Source organism: Mercenaria mercenaria, chromosome 11, assembly GCF_021730395.1.
Source record: "Mercenaria mercenaria strain notata chromosome 11, MADL_Memer_1, whole genome shotgun sequence".
NCBI classification, from domain to species: Eukaryota; Metazoa; Mollusca; class Bivalvia; order Venerida; family Veneridae; genus Mercenaria; species Mercenaria mercenaria.
Genome location: NC_069371.1, coordinates 31055896 through 31068030, shown reverse-complemented (window position 1 = coordinate 31068030; position 12135 = coordinate 31055896).

Genomic DNA, 12135 nt, shown 5'->3' with positions numbered 1-12135 from the left:
ATTGCAAAAAAGGTAAATGATAAATGTCATAAACATGCAGTCTTTGTTACAAGAATTTAACATAATGAGAAAGAATCAACAATATCTATATATGGATTTTTTGTTTCATAAAGTAATGCTCCATTTTATAATACTAAAATGCACACGGCTTGTTCTGTCTAAAATGTAAATATTACATTATTCTGAAAGCAGTAAAACAATTAGGGTTGTAAATGTCACGTTTCTTTTCAAAATTCAATTTCAGTTTGCGCACATCTCAAGCAAATGATCAACCATGAGATTATGATATACATTCAACCCCAATAAAATTGACAAGACAAGTATTTCGTGTAATATGAAGTTTTAACTGCTACAATCTCAATTTCGTTTGTCTCTGTCCCTTCAAGTTCATTTTTTATCCAGGTTTGAAGAACATGACCCTCCAAAGGTATTTCATATTGAAAGAAGAAGGAAAATACGGATATTTAACACTTTTCAGTGTATTTTAATTTCATTGATATCCGTAGAAGTCTGCATAATTGATAAATTTACTAATATGTACGTTAGCTTTCTAATAAAAGCTTAAAATGTATATGTCGCGGGGCTTGTGTTTCCATGGTAACGCATTTTCTCTCATTTTTAAACAACTATGCATAAAAATAGGGGTTTTCGACGGCTTCAGTGCCATTCTGATAATGACCAACATGGAATGTTTGGGTAATATTATTAGCAAAATACCAAGCACTTTACATGGTACCCTATTTTTCTTAAAGTTTAAAGTAACCATGGCAACAGAGATGTTTAAAATAGCTTATATCTTGCTTTTTGTCGTAATTTCTTATAAAAAGTATTGAATAAGATTATCTTTCTAGTTGATGTAGCTTTAAAACATATTATTTCTAACGTAAGTTATATTTTCGTGTTATTTGCATTTATTCAAACAAATTTCACAACTTAAAATACTTACAGCAGTACCCCTCGTCTGGAATTTTTCATGGAAAAATCGTTCAGCATGCTGCTATTATTCTCATGGATATTGTTGAAATGAAAATAAAAAGCCGAAGCTGTGTTTCTTAAATAGACCAGTGTCAACGCTTTTAAATTTTACATTTAGATACATAGGTCACGGGCTTCGTTTCCATGGTAACATCAATTCAATTCAAGAAACCACAATTTTCTACTGAAATTTGAACAATTTTAGATCTTAGTTTTAGTACATAAGTAACAAATTATCAACGGAACCTTAAAAATAGGTATTACAAATCAAACTGCTAGATTTTCTATTTGAAAATGGCTGTAACAAGTAACCTTTCACCCAACTATATTCCAAATAAATTACTTATCATCACCCATTTTCTTACATTCCGCATAACATTTCAATATAACTAAATAAAAGAAGCAAAATATTGATTATTATTCAGAGCAAAAGGCTCATAAAAAATATTTCAGCAAATAATGGTTATTTGAAAATAGTTAAAATAAAGAAAATGCACAGAATTGCATACTTTCAAGATAAAAGCTATTAATTTTGCGCGGTAACTGACACGTAACGTCATGACGTCAATGACGTCATTTTAAGGCAACATTGTTTTGAAGCGTTTCTGTGGCAATTTATTCATTATTTCTGCATTATTAAACCATAAAGCATCAGATCGAAGACAGGTTCATGATTTGTTTTCAGAAGAATGAATATACAAACACATTTAGTTTGTCGTAAACGTCGTCGTAAATCGTCACGTTAGCTTCCGGTTGGACATGCGCACATACAAATATGAAGGTAACCTACCTCCTTAATTACTGCACGAGAATCGACGATAATATATGTGGATATCCTTGCTGAAATAAACGCCAAATTATAACAATATTGTCTTTCATACTTAATGTGTAGGATATGGATTAAAAACAGAATACTTGTATTTATTAAGAGTGAAGCGAACGAATGTTTTAATATTCTAGGATATTCTTACTTGTTGCCAGATTATAACATTTTTATTGCAAACTGACCTTGGCTAGGAGGCAGTAGTGCATCTTTTAAAAGAACTGCAATATTCATTGAGAGAAAAGCGAGTAAAATGTCTTATGAGATTTTAGAATATTTCCTGACTGAGACAAGAATACTAATATGATATTAAGATGAATGTTGCAACCGGAGTACATAATCGTTTATTTACTTTTCTGACAGCCTCGCCCCTGATTTTCTAGTGGTCATCGCTTTAATATTGATATGAATAGTTTGATGGCCCCAAGTTTCTTATGAAATATGGTTATGATTCCAAAGTTATGTTAACATTTCACACTAGGCGACAAAGTTATGTTAACATTTCACACTAGGCGACAGAACTATAGAGCGGAAATTAGAGTAGGCAAATATATTCTATCATTGTGGAATTATTCTATTTGCTTAGAATATTTCAATATTCATACTGGCGATATGCATGGGTATTTATCTTTTATATATACCCGCTTACAAAGAAACTATTCGCCACTCAAAAGAAAATGAAACTTCGCTCGAAACTGTAGTTTACATTTAGTGTCAATAGATTTACCCACGGCGCAAAGCGCCGGTGATTAAAATCCCCGAGACGGTAACATCCGTTGTCCACATACACTAAAGAATTGTTTCCATGTTTTTAATATTAAGCAATCCTTATTTGCATAAAAAATATTTGATGCTATTGTATTAAGCGTTGAACAATTTTAAGCTGCCGCATGTAGCAGAATTAAAGTTGTCACCCTCTCCGTAACATGGTAAGAGTTTTTAACGCTAGTATTATTTTTAGAAAAATTAGTTTTTAATAAGCATTTTTTTTTTATACCAGTTTTACCGACACAAGCATACAGGTTTCTTTTATCTTACTTTTTCCTGTAACTTTTGCTTTTCCTATTATAATTATTATATTTAATAATATTTAAGATGTTTCCAAATAAATTGAATTAGGTCAAATAAATAATCAATATACATCATTGATTTATTACCTCCCTTTATTTAATTTTTGAATTTTTTCTCAAGTTTTCTCGTGGAAACCTTTAGCTTTCTGTAAGTGGCGCGGTTCTTTTTAAATAGAAAGTATGTACACATATTTTGGCGGGTGTACGTCGATTGTAAGCCTTTTGTTTACGTTGACGTCACCTCCGTGATTCCATACAAACAAGGTAGCAGTGCCAAAGCAAGGAAGGCGCCGAGATACTATTATATGATTCACATGTATATTTTTTATGATTTTAGATTACAACAGTATGTAGTTTGTGTGTAATTGGTCCTCAATACCATACTGAGAATGTTAAATTACATTTTTTTTTTTTTGGTTTTGTGGGGTGTATTACAAGCCCTCCAGTACATTTTGGTTCGATCGTGTAACCTAGTCGTCATTTTGGCATACAAGTAATCAATGTAGATAATTGTAGATACCAACTTTTTCATTAGAAAAAGAATCGGGCGAATGTAAATATTGCTACTTTAACCCTAAACGGGTTGAGTTTATTTATACGTAGGCCTACGATTGAAAGGGAGTATTTTAAAACTGATGTGAAAATATCTCTGAGCCAAAACCATATTTCAATTTATGTTTGTAAAATATGAAACATTACATAACATTGATTCAAAAGTTCAAAGATAAGCACTTATCGAAAATTACGTTAAGTACCGAGTAATTTTGTGGCATCCATCAGGGGCATTTTGCTGCCACACAACTAGACAGTTGAAGGGATGATTGATTGGATCAGAAGTTGACAGCTCTTAAAAATTCTCTGTATTTGGGTTCGGAGTTGTTGACTTACGCTTTTTCATACGCGAACATCTACGTTAAATAAAAGAAGTACAAAAACACATGTTTATAACTTATTACGGACATACAGTAAATGTATAATTTGACTTCGTTCTAATTTAATATAGAAATAACGCGGACAAAATTTCGCCCCCTTAATGCAAAAAGGTACCAAGTGCCTTCTTTATTCATATGCTCATGGTACCTTTTTGCATTAAGGGGACGAAATGGTTTAAAATATTTGAACGCTGGCTAAAAATTCTAAATATGGTTTGAAAATCAACCATTAAAAATGTTCATCATCAAAATAGTACGTTCTGCCGTCATTAAGATTAAAATTAAGGTTCGCAAATTTATTGTAAAATTTATATAGATTCATGTTTCGCACCAGGTTTTCTATGTACGCAAATAAAGGGAAAACGAGTCTGAGCGAAATCTGCCGGCTCCTCTTATTTTCTAGTAGCCGTACGTCTACCAATTATTGAATCTTAACAGAACTACCACCAGCAGTGTTTTAATTTCCCGTTTGTCGAAGACCCGTGAGGCATGCGATATCCGTCGTCCGTCGGACCTTCACCGTGAATAACTGTCGTTTTCAGTTCCTTTTACTGTTCTCATAAAAATCAAATAAACCATGGTATAAATTATCAACATCAAGTTTCTTTAGACAACAACGAATAACGTACCATTAGTTAATATTACTAAGTCTCATAGGCATGGCACATGTGAGTTTGACCACCCGAGGAAGATCTGATCTTACTTATCGCACTGTTGGTTCGTGCAAGACTTTTAATTACCTACGTTCCTGTCTTGACTATATATTTTTTCCTGCTGAATTATTCGTTAAAATCACTGCTATTCAAAATGTGTCCAGTGCTTTGAGAAACCCCCTAGAAATTGGTCAAAATACGTATACATGTACGTAGTCGTGTACATTTCTATTTACGCCGAAAAGGTCTACTATTTGACGTCACCGGAGTGCACGCTGTTTTAGACAAGGCTTTTTTTCCTAGGGAAAGACAGGAATATCTATCCCTGGCATGTGCTTGGACAAAGGTATACTTTCCCCGATAGGTAGACAAGAATTACATCATCAGCATTTAATTGAAATCTGAATGGAAAAATGCACATATTAACTATAGGGTACGGAATCCGGTTAGTGCCACACTGAATGTCATGTGTCGCCCTTTGAGGGCAGGACGCACGACATTGCGACGCGACGGACGACAATGTGCAACGACACACGACATTTTTACATTTGAATGTCTAATTGTCGCGCTAGGTTTTGGCAAAAAATATTGTAGCAAAAATTGAGTGTCGTTGTTCATTGTCGAGTGTCATGTCGTGTGTTGCGTAGAATGTCGTGTGTCGTGTCGTGTGTCGCGTTGAGTTGTCGTGTGTCACACTTAGAACGCGACACACGACATTCAACGCAAGTGTCGCGGAATTATTGCATGTCGAGGTAATTTATTTAGGGCGACACATGACAATCAACGCGACACACAACACGACGCACGACATTGCAACGTGACGGATGACAATGTACAACGACACACAGCGTTTTAACATTTGAATGTGTCATTGTCACTTTAGGTTTTGACAAAAAATGTGGCAGTAAAAATTGCATGCCGTTGTTCATTGTCGAGTATCGTGTCTTGTGTCGTGTTGAATGTTGTGTGTCATGTCGTGTGTCGCGTTGATTGTCGTGTGTCACCCTAAAAACATGACACACGACATTCAACGAGACACACGACAATGTACAACGACACTCGACATCATATCGCGCTGATGTCGTGAAATTCTGACTGTCGACTTAAATTGCTTAACCATGACACACGACATTCAACGCGACACACGACAACGAGCAATGACACACGACAGTCTATCGCGCAAATATCGCGGAATTGTCGCATGTCGAGGTAATTTAGGTCAAATGCTGTTGATATATGTTTTTTTCAAAAATCAGTCATTTTCAATGAAATATTACACAAAGGTACATTAAGATATCGTAATAAAAGCTACAGACATTTGTAGAACTAATCAAGAGCTATTTCATAAAGGTATAGTGCAAGGCTCAAACCCGACCCTTAGGGTCGCCTCAGGCTTCAATATGGGTGCCAAGATGTCAAAAAGGGGAAAAAATGCACGAAAATACACCTTGTTTTTCTTTCTAAAAATATTTTACATCAACTTAGGCTCTAAAGTAACACGCTTTGGTGAATATCAATTATTTCTATTTTTGTCCGTCTGTACCATCTGTAGACTAGCTATAGGGACCGTAAAGCGCTAATCTTGGTCGCATTTTTTCGAAAAATTCACCAATTATATTTTACTATAAAAGCGTTAAAAGTAAGATATCAAACTGAAATTTCTTTTCGATGTTTCTCATTACAGAGCTGATGCAGCCATTTTGCGCATGCCTGGAATGATTATCAATAGGAGCGCACGGCAAAATTGCGCAATTTTTTTTGCATGTCCGCACGCATTAGTGTATAATTTTCATACATTTAAGATATTTTTCGTTCATATTTAGTTAATCCGGCATATACCAGAGTCTGTAATATATCACGGGCGCACCAGCTCTGTTTTTAGTCACAGTCATTTCTTTTAATTAGTAGTTGGAAATATTGTCTAATCGAATATAAAAAACCGTTTTCTTCATCGACGGGAACATTTTGCTGAACTTTGCCATTTTTGGCCTAAAATAAAAGCTGTAAAGTAAGGAAAAAGACTAATTAGTGCTTATAAAATATTTACTTTGGGTAAATAACAGCAAATAAAAACTTATTATGATAGAAAATGACAAACTCTGAAAATTTGTGACAAAAAGACAACACTTATTCATCCGTCAGTATGAAATCTAGGATAAAAACTGTATTTCCGTACTTTTCTGTACGGAAAAAGTCCGTGTTTTTCATTAACCTCAAATAATTGTAGAATGTTCGAAATACAAGACATTTTAATGAAATAACTTTTATAAATTAAATCTTAATATTGTCTAAACAGATATTTAGTTTGTGTATTTTTACCACCGACAGTTTCGTCGGAGGACCGTCTCAAAATATATCATTTTTTCGTGAAAAATGCAGTCTTCATATATCAAATAGAGGGATGGGCCTTGTCGGAGGAGTCATATTTTCATAACCTTAGGTCCGATTTTAAAAAATGACACCTTGTTGTAACTGGCAAGCCAGTACCTTGAGAAAATAGGCCACGTCAGGTTCGAACCCGGTCGGCTAGGGGGTCAAGGTCATAGGTCAAAATCCGGTAATACTCTCAATATATGAAATATTCAGAGCAGTCAAGACAGTCCTGAAAACTCAAGCACTACCTTCACTGAGTCCAATGATACCATTGGAGCAATTCTCACGGCTCACCGGGTCGGGCCAGCTACTGCATATAACAAGTTAGGTCAATTTCTGATACCTGTCATGAACTCTGATGGCACTATATGGACTTGTAAGTAGCTTAAATGTAATGCTAAGACATCTACAAACATATTTTTATATGGTATAGGTACCTGGGGTGTAGAGACTCGAACAAGGGTCAAAATCTTACATAGTGTCATTATCAGCTGAAATTCAGTATTTATAAATTACAGTACCGTACCTCCATGTATTAACTGCCCTGACACCTATGGCTCACCCAGCTTTATGAACATGGTCTTAATCTGTAGCCAGGACCCGTACCTTGTCGACCACGTGTAAAAGCGGTACAAGTTTAGGTCAGAATGGACCCAACTGGGTCGAAAACCTTCCAGACATGGTCAAAACAGCCGTTTCGAACCCTACCTTGTAGCCGTATATGACCTGCCCTGACCTCAAGGGCTTCTCCGAGATACTTTAACATGGTCTCAATCAATAGCCAAGACCCCCACCTACATGAAAATGTATGATATAGGTATATCAATTTGGAATAGGGGCTCGAACCCTGTCGAAAACCTATTAGATATTGTCAAAATAGGAACTTAGAAGACCAAATGGTAAATTTACATGTCCCGCCCTGACCCCCACGGGCATCCAATGTACTTGGACGTGATCTCAATTGAAAGCTGGGACGAGTATCTACACGGCCATGCATAATACGGGTATATATGTATATACATGTGGGGAAGTTAGCAGTTACTTGCGGAGAACAGATTTATTAAAAGAAGATAGATATTAATAGATTTCCTAAAGTTTTTTTAGTCTATAGATTGTTTATAATATAGTTCGTAAAATTAAAGGGAGGTAATTACATTTACAGTACTGTATAATTTTTATCTTAAGATTGATTTAATAATTTCAGAATAGTAAATTATTTTAAATAAAACAACAGTTTTAACAATTTTACACAGACTGTAATATATTATCTTAATTTTTAACCTTATAGATTGTAAGGTGGAGCCTAATATATAAAGGAAAACTGTCACATTTGGGGTCTATACTCTACATAGCGAAAGCTATACTGTGCCTGAAATGGCGGATGGTCGGATCCTTATTAAACTTAAATATGGAATGGAGGTTAGCACATTTTGATTCACGTGCGGGGCGTATGTTCCCGTGACTATTTAATTAACGACATTGTGTCTGAAATCAATAGTCCTTCACCTCTGATTCATGTGGGGAAGTTGGCAGTTACTTGCGCAGAAGAGGTGTATACTGGGACAGAATCCAGGAACATTGGTTAGGTTAACTGTTCGCCGTTACATGACTGAAATACTGTTGGAAAACGGCGTTAAACCCAAGAGAAGAAGAACTTTAAAATCAATCGACTTTGAATTAATGATCTTTATCACATGTTTAACGTCGCGGGAGTGTAATAAAGCCATTAAATAAAAATGATAATACACTAGTGTAATAAAGCTTTGACGTCGACGTCATTTATAGTATAGGAGATATTGATCAAACTGACTTGTTTATATAGTAAAAGAAAGTCGAATTTTTAATGTTTCGACAAGAAAGGCTAACATGTGATAAAAAGAATATTACCTTTGTGACATTCCACATTGAATTTATTAAACTCGTTGAATAAAATTAATAAAATGCTCGGCACAGCCTCGCATTTTCTTATTTTATTCAACTCGTTTAATAAATTCAATATGAAAAGACACTCATATAATATCCTCTATGTATTTATGATAGTCAACGTTTATTTGACGCCCTATAGTTAGTATAACGCTATGGTAACGTAATGTTATATATGACGTAAAAGCTGAAACGTTGTAAAACAGAGGGGTTTTTTTATTATTAATTGAACTGTAATGTAGTCTAGTATTTAGAGCCATTTACCAAAGTAGTGAAGGCATATGTTAGCTTCCATCGATGCTTGGCTATTTCGAAGAATTCTAAGTAATTATCCCCCGCCGATGAAATCGGGAGGGGGTATTGAAATGGCGTTGTCCGTCCGTCACGTCCGTGCGTGCGTGCCTCCGTCCGCAGCCATTTCTCAGTACCTAGCTGGTAGAATTTCATGAAACTTGAAATAAACATGAACCAACATACTGCGATGATGCCCGTCAAGTTTTTTTCTTTTTGATTGGTCAATTTACCGTAGAGTTATTGCCCTTGATTTAATGAAAAATGCCCAAAAATGTCCGTCCGCAACCATTTCTCAGTAACTATCAGGTAGAATTTCATAAAACTTGAAATAAACATGCACCAACATACTGAAATGATGCCCGTCAAGTTTTTTTTTTTTTGATTGGTCAATTTCCCTTAGAGTTATTGCTCTTGATTTAATGAAAAATCCACGTCTGCAGCCATTTCTCAGTAACAAGCTGGTAGAATTTCATGAAACTTGAAATAAATATGAACCAACATACTTCCATGATGCCTGTCTTTTTTTCTAATTGGTCAGTTTTCCTTAGAGTTATTTCCCTTTAAATGTTTAAAAATCTACAGATTTGTACATAACAAACCAACCAATTGGTAGAATTTCATTAAACTTCTTTCATTCTTTTCCATGAACATTTTTTAGCAACATGTGAAGTTATGTACCCACACCTGGTCACCACATGCACATGGTCACACCCCCTCCCCATCAATATTTATAATCAACATGTGATGTTTTGTACCCTCACCCGGTCAGCCCCGCTGCACCTGCACCCCCCCCCCCCCCCCCCCCCACCCCCCGAATTTTGCTTGTTTAATTTGCTTCCAAGCTTACGCCTGAAATGTTGTGTAATTTAAATTTGTATTAAATTTTCCTGATACAAGATAGTCTGTGTGTATACGTTCGTTATGCATTGCCACTAACTACATCATGTTTAAATTCAAACTATCATGCTATGTATGTTAAATATACGCACTTTGGAGACCATGAAGGTAGGTAAAGGTAAATAAAACAATATATACTTCATACCTATTGAATTCCGGAGACTTAGGGTGATATGAAAAATATGTGATAGGAAGGTAGGGTTTAAGGGTGCACTTATACGTCCTTTCTATTAAGCTAGCTTTTATAGCAATGCGATAGTATTCACCTTAATTGTCTGCAACCACCTTTTGGATCTCTGTCGTTTATGCTCTCATTAGTCATGATAGTGACCCACTTATTTGGACTTTTTGGCTGATATTTTACGGAAACTGTGTACAGGTAAATTTTCTTCACCACAAATTTCCAAAATTATCTTCAACTGTATGTCTGGCGACATACCGGGGGTCCAATGCTATACTGCCCCTGAAAGGGCGAATGGACCCTTTTTAAACTTAAACACTGACTGACCGTCCGCCTTAGGTTTGATAGGTCCCATCAGACATTAATGTTTCAGCATGTTGCAAATATTCATCTCGAGATATAGGAATACATAATAAATTAATATGAATCAAATATGAATCCAGTCCTCTCCTGGAGTCATAGTCAAATACATGTAATTGTCTTGGTGCTGTGTGTTTGTGTCTTAGATTTCTGTGTCGTTATTCACCCCGTCCCCCACCCATACCAAACCCCCACAAACATACAACATCATTACCAAATCGTATTTAGTTAGAAGAAACCTCAGAATATTTCTGTTCTAAAACACTTGCCCTATTACAAAATAATAAATATTTTTCTTGCGTGACTGTTCAAGCAAGGTGTGGAACTCAGGTGAGTGATCTAGGGCCAACAAGGCCCGCTTGTTGCTATACGTACAGCACTTATCATTAAGATAATTATTTGTAAATAAAACTACATAAACCTGTTAACTTTTCTTCACTCAAAAAAGTAAATATACACAAGGAATCGATAGTCACAGTGTCAAATAGAAAGTGCGACATTTAGCGTTGGTGTTGCGACATATAACGGTTGGCAATTTTTTGCGACATTTAACGTTAAAGCTGCGACATTTAGCGGCGACGATTTTGCGACATTTAGCGGTGGTTGCAACATTTAACGTCAACCTTGCGACGTTTAACGGTGGTTGCGACATTTAGAGGCGTTGCGACATTTAACGTTGCCACACAGTTTATCGTAGTTTTAGCCTTAAAGGTTCGGTAGCAGATTGCGTTGCTGAGTATCTAATTATTTAGTATTTATATTAGCTTTCTAAAATGAATGCAGCTACACATGGACCACTTCATTTCACTTCGCTGACAAGTCTGATTAGGTGGTAGTCTGATTTCTCGGCACTGTCCTGTTCTTTCCGGCGTACAGTGATTTTCACTGGACTACGCTACAAATAATATACCAGTATTTTCGCGATATAAATTCGGATAAACCTTTGAAATTTTGTGTTTATCAACAATGAAGGAAGAAATATAATTCAAGAAATATTTGCTTTCTAATCTAAACAGGACAGAATAGGAATCAGTAAAGGTTAAAAGTTTTGTTTTTTAAAGCTCACGGAGCATTCGTTGTTTTAAAGACCGGTGAGGTTTTTTTCTCTTGTCGTTCGTGCAAATTGAACCAAAGAGAATGGGCGTATTCGACGGCTATAGCTCCAGAGCTCATTTTTCATTTGTCTTTTAAATCAACAGATATCGGAGCTTATAAACAGCAGTCATCCTCGTCTAACTTTTTATCGAAATATAATGTAGTATGCATGAAATTTTAATCAACACACGTACCGCTGTGAAATATAGTTAAAATGTTGAAAATGTGTTCCTTAAATAGACCAGTAGATGAGGGATTAGTTCAAGATTCGTTCAAGATGGCAGTATTTGGTATTGAAATAGAAACTAAATTTGTACATTCAACAGTAATAAAATATAATTATACCAAATGACAGGAAGAGGTCTTACTTAATGTGCTACTCCGTTTCTACTTGAAAAAAAACAACAACAAAAAACAAAAACAAAAAAAAAAACGTGATAATTAACTTAGTATCTGCATATTTTCCAAATGAAATCAGGCGGTTATATTCCGCATGTCATTTTATTACAAATGCATAAAAGCCAAAAATTTCCAGAGTTTAATCACAACTAATGAAAAA